The 12,050-nt window shown below is 46.8% G+C and overlaps 1 pseudogene; it reads left to right on the top strand.

The window, feature by feature from the left end:
• Positions 1-10,166: 10,166 nt before the first annotated feature.
• Positions 10,167-10,643, top strand: LOC146861471 (small ribosomal subunit protein eS12 pseudogene; annotated as a pseudogene).
• Positions 10,644-12,050: the final 1,407 nt, after the last annotated feature.

The raw sequence follows: 12,050 nt of genomic DNA, 5'->3' as shown, positions 1-12,050 counted from the left end.
CAGCAGACTGGGGAACACGTCAGGCAATAGCGCCTTGGGCAGACCTTAAGCATGGGAAAGGCCTGGCAGAATAATGGCCGATTTTGTTTGGCCCGGGAGATCAGGGGAAGTGCTAACATCTGTATAGCTCATGAAGCAGTATTGGGGTGAGGTGTATGCACAGCCCAGAAAGTATAAAGACAATGCGAGTGTATGCACAATCCAGGACCAGATATACAGTACTATTTACAGTGGCTTTCACTACTTTGTAAGAGAATTTGGTTTCTGTATTGCCCAAAAATGTTTCAAATGCATGTAATTTGAGGTGGTTCCCTTTCAAATGTCATTTACAGACGGCTGCTATCCAGACAGCCCTTGAATAAACTTATTTTGCTCACAGCAGGTACTACTGGGATTGTCTCCAAACGGGAGTGCCCAAAACATGGACACAATCAAGAGTTAAGTTCCTGCACCTGGCTATCATCCGCCACTTTGTGGTAGTTATCAAGGACCTACAAATCGCAGGCCTGACCTACAAACTACCTCACCTTGCCCATCAAAAAGCGCAATCCCATCTTTCACCCCTACCATCTACCAAATGGCAGTGCACAAGAACTAATCAAAAGTCCTATGCTAACAAAGTCTTAGTGGAATTTCTGAACGTGGGCCTGTCTCAGTCCTCACTTCAGTGTTTGGATCGCCACCCTCCAGCCACAGAAAGCAAGCAATACACTTCTACTGTCTGGGAAGCTGTCCTCGTCCACCATTATAAGCTAAGGTCAACCGGGGGCATCCAATATGGATTCCAATGGTTTCAGTAATCAGGCTCATGCACCCACCGAGTCCTACTGCTGCGCATGTGCTTATATGCATGTACACACACATGCACAAGCACTCTACAAACTCACAGGGTGCTAGTGCGCAGTTCTACATTTTCCCACAACAGCAGAACTTTACATTGATAGGAGTCAGTGGGCAACACTTTTACTGAATAGGATAAAAAGGTTTGGTCAAATGTGAGATTCTAAAGCATGATATGCTGCCATCATCGTCTTATGTTCTAAACCCACGATAGAGATAGTTGCCCTTCGTTCACTCTTAGAGTATGCATGGTGCGCCCCCAAGTCACAGGCACGCCTAGGCCTCTCCGCACATGCTAGGTTAGCATGACATAAGGGCTGAAATAAAAATCAGACTAACAGATAAGTAGGCATTCAGGGCAAAGGTACATACCCTGCAGGGGACATTCCCGTTCAAACAGAAATCATTCCTAGCAGCAGATAGACTGTTTGCCTAATTCTAGTGCTTTTCAAAATACTTAACATAAGCACCATCTCACATATGTATTGTTTTAGGTTTACGATTTTACATCCTTAGTTGCATGCAATCTTAAAAAGCCTCACACACACATTACACAGAGACAATCAATCATACGTGTTTTAAATCAGAGTATAGAAAATGTTTACATAAGCCAAAGGACTAAAAGTGTAGGAGTCACATGTCATCCATGTCCCATGTCACAAGTCCCCAGATGGATCATGCAGTCTGTGTATTCTCTTTTGTACTGCCAGTCACTGGTCTATTCAACTGTGTAGCCTTGGACCGCGTCATGTATGTGCATGTAATTTGCATGATCGAGGTAACTATTAGCAGCAATACTATGTGTCTCTCGGACCTCTTTCAAGTGCTCGCCATCCTTTTTCCCCAGCAGCCCCCCCCCCCCCCTCTCCAGGGGCGGCAATCTGAGGGACAGCCCCGGGCGCCACAAGCTCTAGCTACGCCTCTGTGTGGCGGCGAGGATACTATGTTGCAACGGCGAGGGAGTACGGTTTATACCAAAATGAAATATCACCCTCCTCATTTAGAGTCGAGCGGAACTTAAGTATGTCAGTGATGGAGACTACTCTGTCTCCGTGACTGACATACTCCTCCGACGGCCCGCAGGAGTAAGGGCCATTAGAGGTTTGGCCATGTGTCCTCCCGCTCCAGTTAGAGTGGGCCATACAAATGGCCAGATTTTGCTTTCGCACATTGCCATCCAAAACGTGGTGTTAAGTGAAAGTAAAAACGTTCCAATTACTTCCAAGCCGTGGGAGAATAATCCCATGGGTAGGGTGTCGTTGATTTTTTTATTTTCAAAAAGAAAATCCTGCTTTGGATTTTTGTTTTTGAAGATAAGAAAAGATACTGTTCGGCGCTGTCATGTTGATGGAGCCACACAGCACACTTTCAGTACATTGACAAGAACGACCGTGATGACAGTGCCTGCCAGTGTAAATGATGTCGCCTGGGGCAGAGACATCTCTGAATCCTCAGTATGGTTACTCGGTCAGAGCGAGAGAGTATTTTTACTGCGCGCTCTACTAAATGAGGTGTCCTGCATCCTACCTCCTAACTCTGCAGGGACCTCATGGTTGGGTTGGCAATACATAATTACAGTAAAATAAACAAGAAAATAAAGGTGAGTTGATTTAAGGCAGGGTAGGTTCAATCCCCTGTAGAGAAAAGCAGCACAGGCTGCGAGTGCCTGTACACTGAAGGTCACAGATTTCAAGATTATCAGATTTATTTAGCCTCGGGATAATGCAGGCTGCACTATTTAAGCCTTGTAATTATTTGTGTTGTGAGGTAACTCCGTTTATATAAAGGGTGCACAACTGATGAGTGGCGCTGTTATGTATAGAAATGTATGGCTTTAGAAGCCCAAAGAATGGCGCCAAAAGACAAACCCGACCTTTATGAGGATGAAACCCACTGAAACAACATTTTACATTCCCAACTCCAAGCCGTGCCACCTAAGCATAACATGGCATTACTGTACCGAGCCCAAGTTCCGGACTGAAGCCCTCTTTTTATCTCTGCCCATGGAAGCCGCACGCGGAATGCGGGGTGGCGGGCCAAGGGCTCCCAACGCTGCCAATGTGTTTAGCGTCCCTTTGTCTCTCGCGCTGCCCTTAGGGCACGGCCCGCCTTTTGTGTACACTGTCTGCCGGGTCTATGGGGCGAGCAGCCGTTTCACAGGGCTTGGTACTGTATAGTGATTGCGCGAGGCGACAAATCAGTGCTGAGGTCAATGCCGGTGAAACCGCGCTCGCGGAAGGGGCGTCGGCCATGTTGTGACCTTGGTGAGACGACCTCTAAGCTCGCGACAAAGGCAACAACACAACCGAGTATTTCCCGCTATCAGTTGTTTGCTTGAGATAATATTCTTATGCAGCCTTACTGATTAGTGGTGTCACCGTAAATATCAATAGTGCAGCTGGTGCATTAGGGCGATGGCGCAGGGCTTTGAAGGACCCCCTGAGGCCCTATTAAAGCCATATATTTCTATCGGACTGTGGCAGTGGGCCCAATGGAACCATGATACCCACTTGTTCACCCCTATTGAGGAGTTACAACGTGTACTGTAACCTGTGCTTTAAATGGGAATATAGAAGTGCAGGTACTCCTTATTGAGAGTACCTGTTTGCTCCTGAGAAGTGCTGGTACTCCCCCATTAAATGTATTGCAGCATTAGTGAGAAGTGCAGGTGATCTCCCTTTCAAATTAAAGAAGTGTAGGTACCCAGTACCGAACAGTACCTGTCCATTTAAAGCACTGATTGAAACATTTATATAGCGTTTACAACTGCTTGATGGAGCGTGAAGCACTTGCATACATGGTTGGCATATTACAGCTGGTAGAGGGAGGCATATATCTTTCAAACAGCGCACACTATGAGCTGATTTGCCTGCGGGTGCTTGAACTCTACTGGGCATGAAAGGTAGCAGAATGAGGGTGCTGGATGCTACAGTCCTTCATGGGAGCAGAAACTATGGTGCACTGTCTATATATGTGCCCGGTGCTACTCACGCCACCTATCTATGACCTCCAAGCTCCTCACCGTGATTGTGGTCTCCACACTCAGTAAGTATCTGGGCACCACTATCATCACACTCATGTCTATGGTCTGCAAAATGCAAAAAGAACTATTGATGGACAGAATGCAGAACAATGTCATACATTCACCCCAGTACAGAGATCTGGGCCTAAATACATCGTTTTTTTGCTCACCATGCCATTCCAGTTTGGACCCAGCCATATCCAAATCAGTCTTGACCCTGTGCCCAATGGGAACAGTCCAGCCCAAACTGCCAGGCCAGGTCCTCCATGGACTGGAAACAAGCATCCTAGGACTGGTTTCGGGGTTTCACCCCTCTTCAGCCAGGATAGCTTGATTCCACTGGCATGGAGAGCACAGGACTCACATCTGAGCATACCCGTCCAACTCGGGGTGACAAATGCAAAAAGAACTATTGAAGGACAGAATGCAGAACAATGTCATGCATTCACCCCAGTACAGAGATCTAGGCCTAAATCCATAATTTTTTTGCTCACCATGCCATTCCAGTTTGGACCCAGCCATATGCAAATCAGTCTTGACCCTGTGCCCAATGGGAACAGTCCAGCCCGAACTGCCAGACCAGGTCCTCCCTGGACTGGAAACAAGCATCCCAGGACCGGTTTCAGGGTTTCACCCCTCTTCAGCCAGAATAGCTTGATTCCAGTGGCATGGAGAGCACGGGACTCACGTCTGAGCATACCCGTCCCACTCGGGGTGACAAATGCAATAAGAACTATTGATGGACAGAATGCAGAACAATGTCATACATTCACCCCAGTACAGAGATCTGGACCTAAATCCATCGTTTTTTTGCTCACCATGCCATTCCAGTTTGGACCCAGCCATATGCAAATCAGTCTTGACCCTGTGCACAATGGGAACAGTCCAGCCCAAACTGCCAGGCCAGGTCCTCCCTGGACTGGAAACAAGCATCCTAGGACCGGTTTCGGGGTTTCACCCCTCTTCAGCCAGGATAGCTTTATTCCAGTGGCATGGCTGATGAGGGTTATGAACACGAAACCGGTGCCAGAATGGTTGTCTCCGGTCCAGGGAAGACATGGCTTGGCAGTTCGGGCTGGACTGTTCCCACGAGGCACAGGGTCAGACTGATTTGCATATGGCCATGTCTGAACTGGGGTGGCAGAGTGAGCTAAAGAATGATGATGGATTAAACCCAGATCTGTTGACTGGGGGTGAGTGTTTGCATTGCTTCAAACGCTCTGTCCATAATCCCCTTTGGTTTTGCTTTGGTCGCCGTAAGTTGGCAGGGTATGCCCAGATATGGGTCCCTTGCTCACTTTGTCACTGGATTCAAGATAGCCTGGCTGATGAGGGTTATGAACCCGAAACCGGTCCCATGATGCTTGTTTCCGGTCCAGGGAAGACATGGCTTGGCAGTTCGGGCTGAACTGTTCCCATGAGGCACAGGGTCAGACTGGTTTACATATGGCCATGTCTGAACTGGGGTGGCGGAGTGAGCTAAAGAATGATGATAGATTAAACCCAGATCTGTTGACTGGGGGTGAGTGTTTGCATTGCTTCAAACGCTCCGTCCATCATCCCCTTTGGTTTTGCTATGGTCTGCAAAACCCATTACAGTACCTGTTCATGTCCCCGGGTTCCTCACGGTGATTGTATATATTTTTAAGCACCTCACACTGCATATCCAAGCACTACAGCCTTATGCAATCAATCCATGTGCCCCAAGCTCCTCACACTATAGCAGTGAGAACCCTGACACTGTATATCCCACTCTCTGCATGCGGTGGGCCCGATTCACAAAGGTAAAGTTAGACTAAAGTCTAACTTTATGACTTTCAGTATTCACAAATGGCATGTACTACTTGTAAATGCTGTTTGTGAATACTGAAAGTCGTAACGTTTGACTTTCAGTATATACAAAGGGCATTTACGAGTAGTAAATGCCAGTTGTGAATACCGAAAGTCGTAAAGTTAGACTTTCGTCTAACTTTACCTTTGTATGTCGGGTCTGGTGTGTTCATGTGTGGCGTATTACACACACTGCTTGCTTATGGTCCTCAAAGTATTCAAAATGCTCATTCTGTGCCCCTAACTCTTTTATGTGGTCTTTAAGCTCCTATTTGTCTGTGTGCTCCAAGGTCTTAGCTCTCTATGTGCCACAAGCTTCTCACACATCCTGTGAAAATGCCAGAAGCTCCTGATATGCTGAGTGTCCATGCATGTAGGGAAATTTGTAGAGTGCAAGTCTGGCTACAAAGCACTATAGTGCTGTACGATAATGGTTGAAGCCACAGCAGGGATGGCTTCTCCGCTAAGGCATATGCAAATCAGTCTTGACCCTGTGCCCAATGGGAACAGTCCAGCCCAAACTGCCAGGCCAGGTCCTCCATGGACTGGAAACAAGCATCCTAGGACTGGTTTCGGGGTTTCACCCCTCTTCAGCCAGGATAGCTTGATTCCACTGGCATGGAGAGCACAGGACTCACATCTGAGCATACCCGTCCAACTCGGGGTGACAAATGCAAAAAGAACTATTGATGGACAGAATGCAGAACAATGTCATGCATTCACCCCAGTACAGAGATCTGGGCCTAAATCCATCATTTTGTTGCTCACCATGCCATTCCAGTTTGGACCCAGCCATATGCAAATCAGTCTTGACCCTGTGCCCAATGGGAACAGTCCAGCCCGAACTGCCAGACCAGGTCCTCCTTGGACTGGAAACAAGCATCCCAGGACCGGTTTCAGGGTTTCACCCCTCTTCAGCCAGGATAGCTTTATTCCAGTGGCATGGCTGATGAGGGTTATGAACACGAAACCGGTGCCAGAATGGTTGTCTCCGGTCCAGGGAAGACATGGCTTGGCAGTTCGGGCTGGACTGTTCCCACGAGGCACAGGGTCAGACTGATTTGCATATGGCCATGTCTGAACTGGGGTGGCAGAGTGAGCTAAAGAATGATGATGGATTAAACCCAGATCTGTTGACTGGGGGTGAGTGTTTGCATTGCTTCAAACGCTCTGTCCATAATCCCCTTTGGTTTTGCTTTGGTCGCCGTAAGTTGGCAGGGTATGCCCAGATGTGGGTCCCTTGCTCACTTTGTCACTGGATTCAAGATAGCCTGGCTGATGAGGGTTATGAACCTGAAACCGGTCCCATGATGCTTGTTTCCGGTCCAGGGAAGACATGGCTTGGCAGTTCGGGCTGAACTGTTCCCATGAGGCACAGGGTCAGACTGGTTTGCATATGGCCATGTCTGAACTGGGGTGGCGGAGTGAGCTAAAGAATGATGATAGATTAAACCCAGATCTGTTGACTGGGGGTGAGTGTTTGCATTGCTTCAAACGCTCCGTCCATCATCCCCTTTGGTTTTGCTATGGTCTGCAAAACCCATTACAGTACCTGTTCATGTCCCCGGGTTCCTCACGGTGATTGTATATATTTTTAAGCACCTCACACTGCATATCCAAGCACTACAGCCTTATGCAATCAATCCATGTGCCCCAAGCTCCTCACACTATAGCAGTGAGAACCCTGACACTGTATATCCCACTCTCTGCATGCGGTGGGCCCGATTCACAAAGGTAAAGTTAGACTAAAGTCTAACTTTATGACTTTCAGTATTCACAAATGGCATGTACTACTTGTAAATGCTGTTTGTGAATACTGAAAGTCGTAACGTTCGACTTTCAGTATTCACAAAGGGCATTTACGAGTAGTAAATGCCAGTTGTGAATACCGAAAGTCGTAAAGTTAGACTTTCGTCTAACTTTACCTTTGTATGTCGGGTCTGGTGTGTTCATGTGTGGCGTATTACACACACTGCTTGCTTATGGTCCTCAAAGTATTCAAAATGCTCATTCTGTGCCCCTAACTCTTTTATGTGGTCTTTAAGCTCCTATTTGTCTGTGTGCTCCAAGGTCTTAGCTCTCTATGTGCCACAAGCTTCTCACACATCCTGTGAAAATGCCAGAAGCTCCTGATATGCTGAGTGTCCATGCATGTAGGGAAATTTGTAGAGTGCAAGTCTGGCTACAAAGCACTATAATGCTGTACGATAATGGTTGAAGCCACAGCAGTGATGGCTTCTCCGCTAAGGCAGAGGAGCATCGCCCCACTGCTTAAAGGCAGAAAATGAAAAAAAGAATGATAATAAAACACTTTCATTATCATTTTATTTTTCATTGACTCGGCTGTGTTTGCTGAGTCCGCTGAGTCTGGAACGGGTGGGGCCATGTTGCAGCGTCAAAACCAGGGGAAGGAAGAGTAGTGGACACTAAAAGTGATCATGTCGGTTTCGCTGGCCGTCCACGGCCAGCCAAACCGACATGCGCGCTGGGATATCTCCAGGCTATTCCTTGAAGATATCTGCAGGCCTCAGGAGCACAGGATCCCTGTCCCTGCTGGAGCGTGAAATGGCCTGCTCTGCCTAATCACAGTGCTTCTCTCATGTTGGGAGTAATAGCAGGAGAGAAGCGCTGGGATTGCGTGGTGAGCTGAGAGACTGTGCTCATGGCAACTGCAGTGCCAGGAGCAGAGGAGCAGCGAGGCGCAGGAGTAGAAGGTAAGTGTGTATTTATTAATTTTTCCCTGTGCTGCCCCCACACTTCCCCCGATCTGCCTCAACACATAGAATGGGCAGCAGCCGCGACCGAACCACGGATACAAACGAGAGGGGGCATATAGCAGAGACTGTGCCTCTGAGGTACATAAGTGAGGGAAGTCTGTGTAAAAGTTAGTGCTGCCTCTTTCAAAGCTGTCCATCACCCTGGGAGGCTACACATGGACTTGATGTTTCTTGACTACATGGGTCCTCAGTTTTGGAAGTGGAGGAAGGGTGCAGCTTTCTGGATCTCATTAGCGATGGAGTTTCAGATCTTCATTGTTTAGCAGAAGGTGGCCTTCCCTCTCCTCCCTCCACATGCTGATCCCCAGCCTGGCTGTTGTTGTAGGTCTTCTGCAGCCCACCAGAGGTAGAGCTGGGCTGCCTCAGTTTCCTCAAACCTTCTGCCCTGCGCTTTGAAGTCCGCTCCTATGGGTTTAAAAGGGCTATCATGTGGATGGGGCAAAGAGAAAACTGTGAAATGAGGCTGTGAACCAGGAGTGGAAATAAGACAAAAAGATTGAAAGTCCATCTGATTAAAACCCAAAACATTGGCATTCTCATCTATATCAATGAATAAATATTCTATAACAATTCACATACAATTCAGACCATACATCACTTAGTGAATTCTTTAAAATGTGAAGAAATAAGATTTAAATAAACAAGACTAGAGATTATTCGACAACAATGTATCATAGCACAATGTAACGAAACACCAAATAAAATTATCAAAATCTCATTACATTTGTATGTAAATCCTACATTTTCTTGATCAGTATTTATTTTGCTTCAGTTTCCTGACATTTGTGCTTTGATTTTATGGGCATTATATGTATAACTTTTTTTTACACACACACACATACACCCCAAACACCCCACACATTGTTTATTACCAAAAAGGCTGAATAACCATTATGCTTGACACCGTTTCTTGAAATGTGTATACAAAATTCTTCTGAAGTCTCCCCTCCATGTCTGCAACTCGCTGCGTCCCTGCTGCCAAACACAGAAACTTCAGAGAACATCTCAGAATTGCGATGTATGTGTATTGCTGTTATGCATTGTTGTAATGAGTTGTCAATAACTTTATGAAAATCTCTTTGCCAATACAGAAAGTTAGACGTATTATTTATCAATTTGCTTTTCTCTGGGGTATTTATTAGTCTCATCTGAAGGTAGTACACTTACTGCTTAAAAAAAAAACATATTTCTTTGTTTACCTTTTAACTGTGAATTCTCTGCTGTCCACCAGAAGAGACCACTTAGGAGATATGCGCAGCAGCCCCGCAACGCGGAGGTGTGGCTTAACCTTCCCACCCACGACCTTCCCCACCAGCCCCAAACTTCGAGGGCCTCATTTTATGAAAAGTGACGCATCACTGCGTGAAAACAGCGATGCGTCACTTTTCATTGCGCCCTCCTTGTGACATGATGGATACGTCATATTTACTGACGCATCATGTCGCAAGAAATGATAGAGACGTCAGTTTCACTGACGTATCTGTCGGTGCAAAAATGACGCATTGCTGGAGTCGTGTCGGAAGCGTGACTCAACTCCAGCAATGCAGGCGGGAGGGCTACGGATATAGCACTGCGTCACCCTTTCGCCTGCCTTGAGGCAGGCGTAAGGTTATGACGCATTTGCGTCCATAGATTTCACTGCATCACTTCTACGTGGCTTACTTGCGTGGTAAACCCCCTGCATACATTATACCTCTTTCCCTAACGCCTATGAGATTCGACCGGTGAAACCCGTCCGACACCTGTCCAACGATGGCCGAGGAAGGCATTGCTGCTGGAGGTGTAATGGATGTCAACACTGCTCTGCAGGAGGTGCTGAAGACCGCACTCATCCATGATGGATTAGCCCGTGGCATTCGTGAAGCTGCCAAGGCATTGGACAAACGTCAGGCTCACCTTTGTGTACTTGCTTCCAACTGCGACGAGCCCATGTATGTCAAGTTGGTTGAAGCACTGTGTGCTGAACACCAGATCAATTTGATAAAAGTTGATGACAACAAAAAGCTGGGTGAGTGGGTTGGCCTTTGCAAAATTGACCGAGAAGGCAAACCCCGAAAAGTAGTTGGCTGCAGCTGTGTGGTTGTCAAGGACTACGGCAAAGAATCTCAGGCCAAAGATGTCATCGAATAATACTTTAAAAAGAAGTAAACAGTCTTGAAATGAAATAAAACAAAACAAATTGATGCAGGTATAATGTAGCGCAGGTGTTTGCAAAGTGACACATCTGTTTTGATGCGTCACTTTGTAAATAGGGTGCAACAGGGGGAATGTTTTACGACGCCAATGTGTCACAAAAAGGGATGCGACGGAAGTGCAAAACTGTTGCATGGCCTCAAAAATAAGGCCCCCCAATTTCTGTAGCCAAGAGAACTCTATTTATAGGACTGTATATGGCCATAATGTATAAGGATTCTTGTGAGCTCCACATATGACTGTATGTAAGTATGCCATATTGTAGAGTATGGACCTAGCAGGGAGGCATTAGAACACTGCTAACACGCCAAAGCAGGATTCCGCATCGCAGCACAAGACTCCTCAGAACCACTGCTGCATGACACATCATCACAGCAGGTCTTCCCATCGCATACCCCGCAACTTCTTTGGAAGCAGCTGTTGAGCAATGCATCTTCCATACAGGACTCGCCATCGCAAGCCCCAAGCCCCTTGTCAACGGCTTCATCGATGATGAGGCAGGACCTGACATCACAGCCTTCCAGCTTCCCACGAATGGTCTCTGCAATGCATCTCCACACCCAGACCTCGCATTGTCTCTGCTGCATGGTGGAAGATCTCACAATGCTCTGTAACCAGGATATATGGTACTCTTGTGTAGCAGGCCTAACCTGGTCCCTGTATTTAGCCTATGATCCATCGCGGTTGGCCTGAACATGTGACTTTGTACAAGTTCGGCACAACCAGATACCACAGTTCGTGCTTAGAGCCATTAGGCACTATTTTCACTCAAATCTTTGAAATTGTGGGGCATATGTTCAAGCCCCTATCGCCACGGAAATGTCACTTTTAGTGATGTTTCCGTGGCGATGGGGACTTCGCCATATTTACAAGGCAGCGTTAAGCCACTTAACGTGGCTTAACACTGCCTTCTAAATAAGACCCCCTTTCACTCTATCCTTAGCGTGAAACGGGTGGGCATTGGGTGTTGCAATGGGCGTTCCACTGCAAAACTAATTGATTTTAATGCTGCCTCCTATTTACAAGGGCAGCATAAATAGGAGGCAGCGCCAAAATTAAGACCAGGGAAAACCTGGTCTTAACTTGGCAAAACGAGAAGAAATGCTTTATTTCTCCTCATTTTTGCTTTTTCCATGTGTGCTGCTTTGTGCAGCACACATGGGAAAAGCAAAATGCCTTGGACTGTTTATGTTCAGGAAGGTGACCCTTCCTGCACATAAAAAATCTTTTAAAAAAGTGACATTTTGTAATTTCCATGTGTGCTGCATTAAGCAGCACACATAGAAGTGACAAAATGGCATTTCAAGATTGTTTATGTGCAGTAAGGGGGACCTTCCTGTACATAAACAATCTTCTACTGCACCCAGACACACTTGCACTATGGTACA

The sequence above is a fragment of the Triturus cristatus genome, chromosome 3_1, assembly GCF_964204655.1.
Source record: "Triturus cristatus chromosome 3_1, aTriCri1.1, whole genome shotgun sequence".
Classification (NCBI taxonomy): Eukaryota; Metazoa; Chordata; class Amphibia; order Caudata; family Salamandridae; genus Triturus; species Triturus cristatus.
The sequence above is the reverse complement of the archived record's forward strand: the minus strand, read 5'-3'. Positions and strand labels throughout refer to the sequence as shown.